Here is a 12004-nt window from a genome sequence, read left to right as displayed (position 1 = left end):
AAAATGAGGACATGGATGATAAGCCAAAGAAAAGTTAGAATTCAAAAGAGCAAAAGAAAAGCAAAGAGAAAGAGCTTAAAGAAAGACAAAGCATGAAGCCTCAAGAAACCTAGAATGTGAAAAGTCTTAGAAGTTTTTATGAAAGTACTTTAATGTTTAAATATTGTTTGAAATATTATGAAGCTCTTCAACTAACTTCTTAGACCTAAATACCTTTAACATACTTGGAAAATATTTTTTATAAGATTAAAAATTGTTTCAAAAAGGTTAGAATCATTTCTGGAATAAAAAACACTAAAAAGAGGATTTCCCAATTGCTGTCATTTTTCATACATTCGCATCGAGGTACAATTTTCTCCATCAAACTCTCATTATTTTAAAACGTGTTCAACATGAAAGTTTTAGGATTTTCTCTTAGCTTTCATTTGACACCACTTCGGTCGTCTGACCCTTAACTTCAGTCGTATGAAAAATATCTTCAGTTGACTGAAGATTAAGTTCAGTCATTTGAAGATTTTGCTGAAATTTTTTTAAAGAGGCAGAACCACCTCAGACAATTGAACTCGAAAGTTCAGACGTCTGAACACTGTTAATAGGCATATTTTTCAAAAAATTTACTTTTTAAACATTAGTTGCTTGGGCTCCAAACTTTCTAAAAACTTGGGAAATACTCTAAGTAAACTTGGGCAACAAGAAACCCCTTTTAAAAGCCTACAAATACATGGTTTTGCAAATCAAAATATACCATAAATTGAAAAATCCTTTTAAGAAGCTAAAAGCACTCTTGTTTTTACAAAGTTCTCTTGTTCACTCATTGCAAAACTCTTTTGTTGATATATTCTGAAGTGATGATCCTTCCTTCTCTAAATTCCCGCTACTAATCCTTATCTAAGAAGGATATTGGTGAATTCTACACTTGGGCTTCATTTTATTTCACATTGATATTTTTACATTGAAGTATATAGCACTGAAATTGTATTAACTTGCTCTTTGTGAGAGTATATTTGTACGCAGATTATTTTTGTCTCTTGTAGTTCTTTGATGTTCCAAGGATTGTTTGGATCATTGGCTAAGCAAGGGGATATTGCTTAGAGAGTCGGGCTCTAGCCTATTTGAAGGAGTGATCGAACGAGGGTATATTGTTTGGAGAAGGCGGACTATAGCCTTAACCAAGGTGTGTTGTAAAGGTTTGTTCTGCTTGTTAAAGGAACATGTTTAGTGAATCCTTTGGTGGTTTACCAAAGGCGAGGACGTAGGTTAGGTATAAGCCGAACCTTGTAAAAATCCCGGTCTCACTCTCTCGATCCCTTACTCTTTATTTTCAGTATATTTAAATTGCGTGGATGGTTTAATTGGACATCATATATATTACATATTACATATATTTGGAAATCAAGTAAACTTAAAGTTTAATTTAGATCTGAGATTGCGGAAACCATTTGGGAGTACGTTACTTGGTTAAACACCCAAAAATAAATTAACTGATAGTTTATTTGGATTTTGAATATTGGAAAGAGTGTGAATATTGTGTTGGATTTTATATTACACATCATATTAAGCAAATTAATTAATACAAGGCTTTACGCCAATAAACACAAATTATCATTCACTACAGGGCTTGAATCAAATTTATATACTCAGGGTTGACAACAAAAGTTATATTGTGATTGAATGGTTTAAAGCTTGATATTGAGTGGATTGTGTTTATATTCCAAAGACTACTGAATCTTGCAAGCTTCCATCAATCTAAATCGTGCTACAGGTAACTTGTGCTTGGAAAATCATTTGGTTGTTTGTTTTTCCAATTGTGGTCGATTGGCTTGGTTACTTGAATGATTGGTTTGGTTGCTTGGTTGTTTACATAGTTGTGTTGATTGATTGAATTAAAAGAACTAAGTTCTTGAGTGATTAAAGAATTAAACAAACAAGTGAAGAATTAGTTCAAAGAAATAAAATAAGGTTAAGGATTCTTAAAAGGAATTAAAAGAAATTTTTATATTCCAATTCACCCCCCTCTTGGGACTACACCTTACTTTTCAAAATTCTCAAATAAAATATCCAATCTAAACTTAACACGAATATATATCATAATGATTGGATAAAATATGAAAACATTGGCTATAACATACTTGAATGAAATCCACTTCCAAATGGACAAGGCATTCTTGCTTGGTAAATAATTCTAAATGTTTAACTTATGCTTAAAGATAAAATATCTTAAGTTAAGCAACTATTGTCCATTGCAGAGAGATGAGCTTCAGGGATCCATCCTACTTTGTATATCTTTAACCCTAATCTCATTAATCAAAATCCGGTCATCACTCTAGGTATAAGCATAAATGATCATAAATTCCTATTCCATTAAGTGTTTATTATAAGACATCCTTCTTAGCCAAATTAGAGGCAGCTTTGAAGGGATTCATATTGTTCATCGAATTATAATAAAATACCTATGTGATTAATTCATTAAAATCTCTAATTTTTGGCTCATCACGTCCACAGGAATTCTTTACCAACCACGATCACATTCCGTAAAGAATTCATCTATTCATTGGTTCGTATCCTTGCTCTAATCTATGATCGTATCAAAAGGATACCTTCCAATCTCCAAAGAGCATTGTTCAAAATTAATCATATACTTCTAAATGCTCTTTGGATAACTAGTTAGGACATATTTGCGAGCACGAAAAACATTTTAAATAATGTTCTGCTTCTCTAAAATACTCTTCCGAACTCAATAGAGATTAAATCTTTAAGAGTATTTATTCAAATTCTTTCATAAGCTCTCAAATTTTAATAAAATCCTTTAGAGCTTCATATCCTTTTAGTGAAGTTGAATGGCTAATATGATTGCTATAAGTTTTAATATATATGGAAATACAAATAACCAAGAAACCTATGCACGAACAGTAAGGCTCCAAAGCCATTATGATCTCGTGTCTCCTTTGCATTAAAAATCATAAAGAGGCAGAAACAGACTTATCACACTTAAATGAATATACATTGTGACTTTTTGGTCCGATAAGCCTAAAGCATTCATTGCCAAAATTAAATAATTGAAAATCTTAAAACACTTGGCTAAAAAATTTGAAAAATAGAAAAGGCATAAAATGAATAAGTGCATAACTCAGGGGGGAACATTTCCATTTCATGGTCATATAAATTAAAATGCTCTTATCATCTTATAACATTTATGTCTATATGTCTTCATAAGAACTACACTGAACTCAAATCTATCCACTGCTCTTTAGTGTTTATACTCTTTGCTAGATAGATGATTATTTATGAATTAATAATTGCTACCTGATTGCATGCTTATTCTAGAATGCCTCCTGCATGGTGGATGCAGTGATGTGAATTGCATGTTGGTAGTGGATTTTAGGTTGTTGCATGATATATATGAATATTTTGTTGAAAACAACCACCTATCAGGTACAAGTTTATAAGAAAATGTCCGATTTACAGACGGCATGCTGCCGAAATTTTGACAAGAATTTTTCCAAAATAACACCTTGTGCTAAAGATGATTATGATAAAATTAATGATAAAATATTTTTGAAAAGATGAGCGAAAACTCAAATCGAGAATTAAACTTCATCCTTACATAATTATCACATACTTAGAAGGAGCTGAGCTCCTGTCATAGAGAGAGAGAGAGAGAGAGAGAGAGAGCATAAAAGACTCATATGCATCATTTCTCCTTTTGAAATATTGAGGCTCTTCTGAAAAACCTTTAACATTATATCTAGCACTTAAAGCTTCATGATTTGATATGGACTGTTCTTGCTTTATGAGCATCATATCATGCCTTAATATCACTTTTTTGATGCATGTGTGAATTATAGGGATAATTATACTGGTTGCAAGAATCAATCAATATCCAGTATAGTTATGATAAAATATTTAAGATGTGTGCTTATACTACTAGGCATAATGAAACAAATCTATAACTAGTATAATCAGTTTACTTCATCTAAGCTAGATTTCAAATTGATAGGGGGAGCTCTTGAAATAAACTTTCTATCTTGTTTGTGCTCACCTATATTCTTAGGCTTAGATGTGCATTGAAACGTATTGTGGCACGTGCTTGATTGTTATGTTTTTTATTGAATACCTTAAGTGAAAAATATAATACTTGCCACATAGTCTTTGAATTTGCCATATGATCTTACATGTGATTGATAAATTTTTGATAAATTTTTAGGATCTATATGGTTGTCTTTTCTAGTTATATTTTGGGGTGTGCTTAAATGATAAACCAAAATATTGATGCTTGCTTGTGACTTATTTTAAAGTTTCTTTCAGCAATGCTTCACCCCCAGTACTTCTTGATAATATCATAAGGGAGATATATATATGTATAAATATATATAGATAGATACATACATACATACATATTTATAATTTTATCTAGCAAGAAATGGTTTTACGTAAAATACATTTTATTTCTTTCTTATGTGCTTAAATGTTATATCTTTAAAACAATTTAAAAATTTTATATGCCCAAATGATGTATGATAAAGAGGGAGGTTTTTTCTGCGCTTAAATGATAAAAAGGGGGGAATGTTTTCTCAAAAAGGGGGAGTTCTCTTTCGCTAAGTTTGTTTTAACTAACCATTTTTTTTTTCTATACTTAGCTCTTTTTGCTGATGCCAAAAGGGGGAGAACTTTTATGAGCAAAATGTTTGACTCAAAGGGGGAATATTTTTTAAGGACATAGGGTAATTATCTAAGCTGCATGCATGTATGTGTCTGTGTCTTATTGCTAAAACTGAATGCATATATTTTAAATTGTCTTCTTTTGTTAATATGCATGTGCCATATTGTTTAAATTTAATTTATGCATATTCTTAGGGGGAGCTTTTTCAGGCTTATCCCATTTTTCTTTGATGCGTCATTATCAAAAAGGGGGGAGATTCCAACAATTGGTATAAGATTCCAACAAGTTTGAGCACCTCATGGGGATTTAAACCAATCCCTGTATATTGGCCAATTTTTGCTAGGGTGACTTGTTATGTTGTATCTTTCGCACTTTATAACTTCATTCAAAGTGTCGGAATCTAGATGTATAATCTCACCCCTAACCATGGAATGCACAGGTTCCCTATGAGTAGAAGGTACGAAGTTTGAATAGAATTCTTTAACCAACTCAAGATAAACCAGGTCATCATAAGTCATTAAGAACTCCTAGCCTATAGCCTTAAATTTATCTATGAACATTGAAAAATTATCCCCAAGTAATATTAAGGGCATGATTTTTCTACTTACCACATTCCTCTTGGATATATAGGTTTTGAATCGGGTGAAGGCTTCCTTAGACACAAATCTGCTCGCCCATTCCTCAGAAAATTTTCTCGTTCTTTAATCAGATTAAGGAGGAGTGGAATCCCGAAGTGGTGCCTTGTCTTGTCTTCTTGAGGATCTTCCCTCACTTCTTTTGTTCTTAGGAGCCATTGGAATGAAAGTTTTCTAGGATATATTTACGATTTGGGAGTGTTTTGGACGAAGGGGAGACGAAAATTTGAGAGCTAGAGGTTTAGGTCTTCATTAAAAACGAGTTTATGTGAGTTTGAAATCATCCTCTCGACTGAAACTGTCAATGGTTTGGGATAGAACCCAAAAATAATCCTCTCGGTTAAATTCCGTCAATGGTTTTACTTGAAACTATCGACGGTTTGGTGCTAAACCAAACCATCTTGACAGAAACTCTTATATAAATAACTTAATAATGAATAAGTAGAGTATTAAGAGGGAACCCAATATTTATTTGAGATGTAGATAAGATAAACCCCTCATTGATTCAATGTTGGCACAAATGAGAATAATGATATAAAAGGTGTCCTTTCATATTTAATTCTCAAAGCAACATTGTTCTTGATTCAAGTGAGTTAAGGATAAAACTAAGCCAGTTCATCACTTGGCAATGAGAGCCTTCCATTATTGCCACTGCAGAGGACAAATTTTCTGCTAAAATGTAAAATACGTTGATTTTGATAATATGCCAAGTTAGCAGTTCTAGAATATGTCTATGTAAGCATAATATAATTAAATGTATATTGAGCATTCTATTGAGCGCTAGATGCTTTTGTTGAGCAATCTTAGATAAGAGGAAGATTAGCCTTATGTTAATATAACCTCTCTCAGAATTACTTTGGTATTGCTTTCTATTTAGCACCCAAATGATAATTCATGTATTTTTCGATAGGGGATGCTTATTAGATTGAGTATATAGCCCAAGAGCTATTTTTAAATTTAGTACGAAATTCTAAATTATTCATAAGTGGACATTTTCCATAAAAGTTTCATACTTATGATAAGTATGTTCTTACTATTTGGCATTGAGAATTCAGAAGTACATGAGGCCTTATTGAACGGTGATAGGAGATCTATTCTCTTGATTAGCCACTAATGAGAAAGTACCTAAGAATAAACTCACACTTTTGAGCAAGAATCAGATATTACAAATGACAAATTTCTTTACCAAATTGATCCTAATTCGGTAAATCTTTACTTATGGAAATGAATACTTTTTGTATCAACAATGTTTAAGGAATTTTCTTGTAGGTCAAGCATAGAGGGAATACTTATCTTGAGTCAATATTGATGAAAATAAGACCAAACCGTTGATGTAACTCTACAGAGCCGTCGATTGCTTCTTCTGAACCTGAAACCATCGACAAAACTATCGACAGTTTGAGACAAACTGTAGTTAGTTTCTTCCTTGTCACGACGTTCCCGCGGAGTGAGGGTGCCCTAGGATGGGCGAATGAAAAATGGTTTTAGTTTTCATGAAAAATGGAATGTGATGGAGTTGCTACTAACCTTTTGGAGTGTGGTAAGAGCATGTGATTACTACCCAATTAAGGTAGAAACGGTGTGCGTACACCAACGTAGGGATTGGGAGTTTGGTTATGTGAGGGGAAGGTATTAGCACCCCCTACATGCCCATTCTACGAATGGTACCTAATTAATTGAAGATTATTCCAAATTCAATTAAATAGCCTTTTATTTTACTCCATTTGAAAAATTACAAGTTGCACATACAAATGAATAAACCACGCAAATATTTACATAATATACAGATTCCCTCAAAACTAAGACATACAATACTCTGAAGAGCCTATGCCCCCTTTTGAAATCGTAGGGAAAGAAATATTGCGAAAATATGTCACAAAAATACACTCCTAGATTTTTTGGAATTTATAGGTTTTTTCTAAGTAAGAAATAGTATTTTTAAAAATCTTGGGAGGTTTTGAACTCTTTTAGGATGAAAAGTTTGCAAAAAAATTTTCTCAACCTCAAAAATATTTTTCCTAATTTTTCTCTAATTTTTTATTTTTTATTTATATTTTTCATGAAATTTTAAACAATTAACTAATATGATACAAAAACATAATTAAGCAAAATAATTACGAGCAAGTAGAAAATATTTTTAGAATTTTTCTTTGATTATTTTGATTTTTTTTGTTATTTTTCCATGTTTTGATGAATTTAGAAATAAAAAATTTAATATAATACAAAAACAAAATAATAAAAACCAGTCTAGGACTAGTTTAGTGAGACAAACTAGCTCGTGGAGGAATCGATCAAAGTAGGGGGGGGGGGGGTTAACAATTCACGGGGGCTGGTCCGGGTCCAGGCTAGTCCACGTGGCTCTTTCAGACGAGGACACGTAGCATACCAACGAGCACACATGTTCGGCTTCTTCCACTAGCCAGCACTGACATCAGCATGAAATTGAGAGGCCACGCATCGACCACTTATTAGGGGATCCGATGCGTCTTAGGCTGTTAATGTTTTACCATTGCGACTGTCCTGAAGAAACACAAATCGGGCAATGGTGGAGGCAGCCGCGTAACATGTTGCATAAGTGGAGTGAGATGAACCACGTGTTGGTAGCTGAGTGGATGGGCATACGCGGATGACGATCGATGACGTGGTGTTATATCAACCCTTACTAGGAAGCATGGATCAAACAGTGGGGAGTAGAGTGTGCACGGATCCCTGACGTGGCTTAATCTGGAGCATGGACAAAAGGCCGCATAGCCCTTTGAACGTGTGGAACCACGTGTCAATCGCTTGTGGTCTCGAGGTGAAAGATACTTAAGCCAAATATTTTTGTTTCCCCCATTTTCATTCTCTCTCCCTCTTAAAGCACTCTCTCCCTCCTCTCTTCTCTCCTCCTCTCTTCTTCCTCTCTGTAGCCCTGCGAGCAGAAACCCTAGTTTTTGCTCTTTCTCTTCTCCTTCTTTCTATCCTCTATGTTATTATTCAAACGATCACCTCTGAAAACCCACATTTTACCATATTTGAGGCTCTCCTCTCTTTGGTTCTCTCGATCTCCGGTCTTCCCTTCTACTTCACTCTAATTCCCTCCGCAATCGCCCTGCCATCTCTGTTCTTCTCCCTTTCCTTCTTATTCTAATGGTCACAGCCAGAGACCCTCATATCTGAATCCTCTCTTTCTTCGAACGCAAACCCTTGAAAACCCTAATTCTTCCTAAAATACCTTCTCCTTGATATGAAAATCACTCTTTGATTTCATGTTCATTTGAACCGAAGCACTGGCTCTTTCTTTTTGTCACTCCCTCAAACACGAACTCCATGCTCTCTTTCTAATCTATTCGAACAAACTCAGTTTGGGTTTGCCTCTCACTAGAACCCTAATCTTTCATACTTATCTATCTTCTCTTAGTTCTGTCTCAACCCGGTGAGTTGATGTTGAGTTAACTTGCTAGAGTCAAACCGTGGGGGCTGGGTGGACTCAGGGTGAGCCCGAGTAGGGTTAGACACGTGTTGGATTTGGGCCTAGTTTAAAAATGGATTGGGTTTCAAAAATGGGCTTGGATTAGGTTTTTTTTTTTTTTTTTAAAAAAAAACGGGTCTGGGCTATTTTTTTAAGCGAATGTTGGGCTTTGGGTTTTTTTGTTTTGTTTTTTTTTTGTTTTTTTTATAAGAATGAGCCTGGGCCCAGTTTGAACACTGAAAGTGGGCCTTGGGTTTAAGAGAGAGTTTGATGGGTGAGGTTTAAAAATGAGTTGGGCCTTAGATTATTTTAAAACCATGTGGGTCGGGTTTTAAAAAATGTGAGTGCGGGCCCAAAGTTTTTAAAACTAAATGGACCTTGGTTGTTTTACAAATGGGCCTTGAGTTAGTCTTTTTAAAATTGGGCTTTGGTTTTTTTTTTTTAAAACAAATGAACCTAGGCTTGATTTAAAAATAGGAAGTTGGCTTTGTTTTAAAAAGTGGGCTGGGCTTTGGGTCTTGAATGTGATTGGAAACCAAATTCGAGTTCGGGTTGGGGGTTTTCGTTTGGGTTAGGGACTTGAACCCGAGTTCAGGTTTGGGTTGTTGCTCTCAACTCAGGTTTTGGGAGTTGTTTGGTTCAACTTCAATGATTTGGTTCAAGTTTGAGTGTGAACCTGAAGCTTAGACATGGACACCTGCATTCATAATTTCCTATACACAGTGCATATAAATCATGGAAAACCTGGGGGGGGGGGGACCTTTAATTTTACCTTTAACCGGTCTCTCTCATCTCTCTCTCTCTCTATCTCTCATCTCTCTCTCTCTCTCTCTCTCTCTCTCTCTCTCTCTTTCTCCTACGGTCTTCTCCTTCTTAGGGTAAGTCCGAGCTTGCTTTTGGCTCTTGGTTCCCAACTAGTTACTACGGCTTTTTGCAGTTGGTCTGAAAACTGCTCCTCAATTCTGCCTATTCTATCTTGCTGGTAATTCCTCGCAGTGCCTCTACCTTCCAACTTCTCCTCACAATCTCTTAATTACTTTCTGTGGTCCCCCTGATCTCTCTTTAGTGCTCTGTACTCGCCTTATCTAATTTCTCTTACTCTCTTTCGAATGCTCTCTAATATTCTTTCCCCAATTTCTCTCCAATGCTAGCTCTTCTTTTTTCTTTCTAATGCTCTCTCCCCAATTTTTCTCTGATGCTTTTCTCCTGATTTCTCTCTATTTCCCCCTCTTCTTTTTCTCTTTAAAGCTTTCTCCCCAATTTCTCTCTGATGCTCTTCTCCTGATTTTTCTCTGTTTCCCCTTTTGCAACTCTGTGAATGAAACCCTAGGGTTTATGGTTCCTACTCTTCAATCTCCTATGACCTTCAAACCCTACAAAAGCCCTAGTTCATCTTTAACCCATCCCTTCTTTGAAACATACTCTCTAATCTTTTCCTTGAAAGATCTAAACCCTAACTAACTCCCCGATTTTGAAGTTCACACCCGAAGCAATCCTTTCGAAAAAAACCTAGAACCCTGCAACTATCTCTCTATTCTAAGCTCTCATTGGATCTCCCTTGTCTGTTTCTCTCACAAAAATCTTCTTCCTAAAAACCCTAGACCTCTGAAATCTCTTTGTCAACCTCATAAAATCCTAATCATCAAAACCCCCACGATCTTAAAGCTCTAAAACCCTAACCTCCCCTATTCACTCTATGTCTTCTCTCTCGCAAGCTCCTTCAAACTCACTGCAACCCTCTAAAACTGTGAGACTGGAGTTCGTGACTTGAACACCAAAGGGTGTTCCTGGGAGCAAGGTCAGTTATAGTATCCAAGGGATGGTTTCAACTAATTGAACTATTGAAGACAAAACCACGAGCTAAGTATCCTTCCTATCATCAGTGATGTGTGTTCTTGTGATTTGCTTTTGTGTTTTCTGGTTGCTTTAGATCTAAATACTGGTTGTCCTTTGATTGTTTGAGAGTTTCTTGTTTGCTAGGTTTTCCTGGTTGTTAGGGTTCGAGGACAAGGTGACTCATCCTGTAGGAACCTAAACCTGAAAAAGAAAAGAAATTAAATAAAATAAGAGAGATATTAGGACAAAGAAAAGAAAAAGAAGAAATTGGTTTTGCAGGACCCAAACCGTCGATAGTTTCACTGAGCTCAGGAAAAACTGTGACGGTTTTGTAAAGCTCAAAAAAATTGTCAACGGTTTTCCTGCGGGCTGGCTTACTTAAGGGCTAAGTAAGTTATATTTTTCATAACTCACATTTCCTCTCTCTCTAAAGTTACTTTTTGGCACTCTCTTTGTAAGAACCTGAATCGTGAATAAATGGGTTTAAATATTTAAAGAGAGGGGCATTTTGGGTAAAAGGGCAGGCCTCGTCGATGAAGTCTTTGTCCTTCTCGTTGACGAAATTCAGAGACTTGTTGACGAGGAGAAGCCGAGGAGTTTCAGAAAACGGGAATATTAGGATTCTTCGATGAATTCCTTGTCTCGTCGACGAGAGGACTATAGAGCCTCGTCGACGAGGGCACCATTTCGTCGACGAGTTTGCCCGGGTCAAAGGGCTATAAATATCATTTTTCTTTACATCCTCATTAAGAAACTCAAATTCTATCTCCCTCTCTTTCTCTCTAGAACTCTCCCTACTCTCTCTCTCTCTCTAGATTTCTTTGCCGATCGTTGCTAGAATCGTGAATCTGAAGTTACCACGAGGATCATAGAAGGATTCTCTACAAGTTCTACGGATTGGAATCTCGTTTTGGAGATTTTTGGGTTTTGGGGTAAAATCGAGGTAAGGCTTGATTTTCAATTTTGATCTGGTAGTTTTGTAGGAAACTGTATTGTGAGTATATTCGGTACTGTGATTTGAAGGTTTTGGAACTCGGTTCGCTGTTCAGGGACCTTAGAGTTTGGGATTGGCTATTCGGGGAAAAGGTAAGGGGAACTGTGTTTATATTGGTTATTTTTGAAATCAAACTCGATGGAATTGTGGTTTACGGTCCTGTGTGTGTTTTTGACTACTCATTTGGGGGGATCTAACAGAGAAAACTATGAGTTTTTCATTATTACAGTTTTGGGAAAAAGGGGGCGACGGGTTGCATCCCTGGTTTTGTTGAAAACTAAGGGTATATGTTGATTTATACAGTGTTATTGGGATGGCCGTGCCTTGACTTGTTTAAACTGTATTTGTTTGGAAAACCATGATTTAGATTACCAAATGGGTGTGGTTTTTTTGGTTATATAAGCATGCATGTGTGTGTGATTTGTTGA

The sequence above is a fragment of the Malania oleifera genome, chromosome 10 (genome assembly GCF_029873635.1).
Source record: "Malania oleifera isolate guangnan ecotype guangnan chromosome 10, ASM2987363v1, whole genome shotgun sequence".
NCBI lineage: Eukaryota > Viridiplantae > Streptophyta > Magnoliopsida > Santalales > Ximeniaceae > Malania > Malania oleifera.
This window is presented reverse-complemented; position numbering follows the sequence as displayed.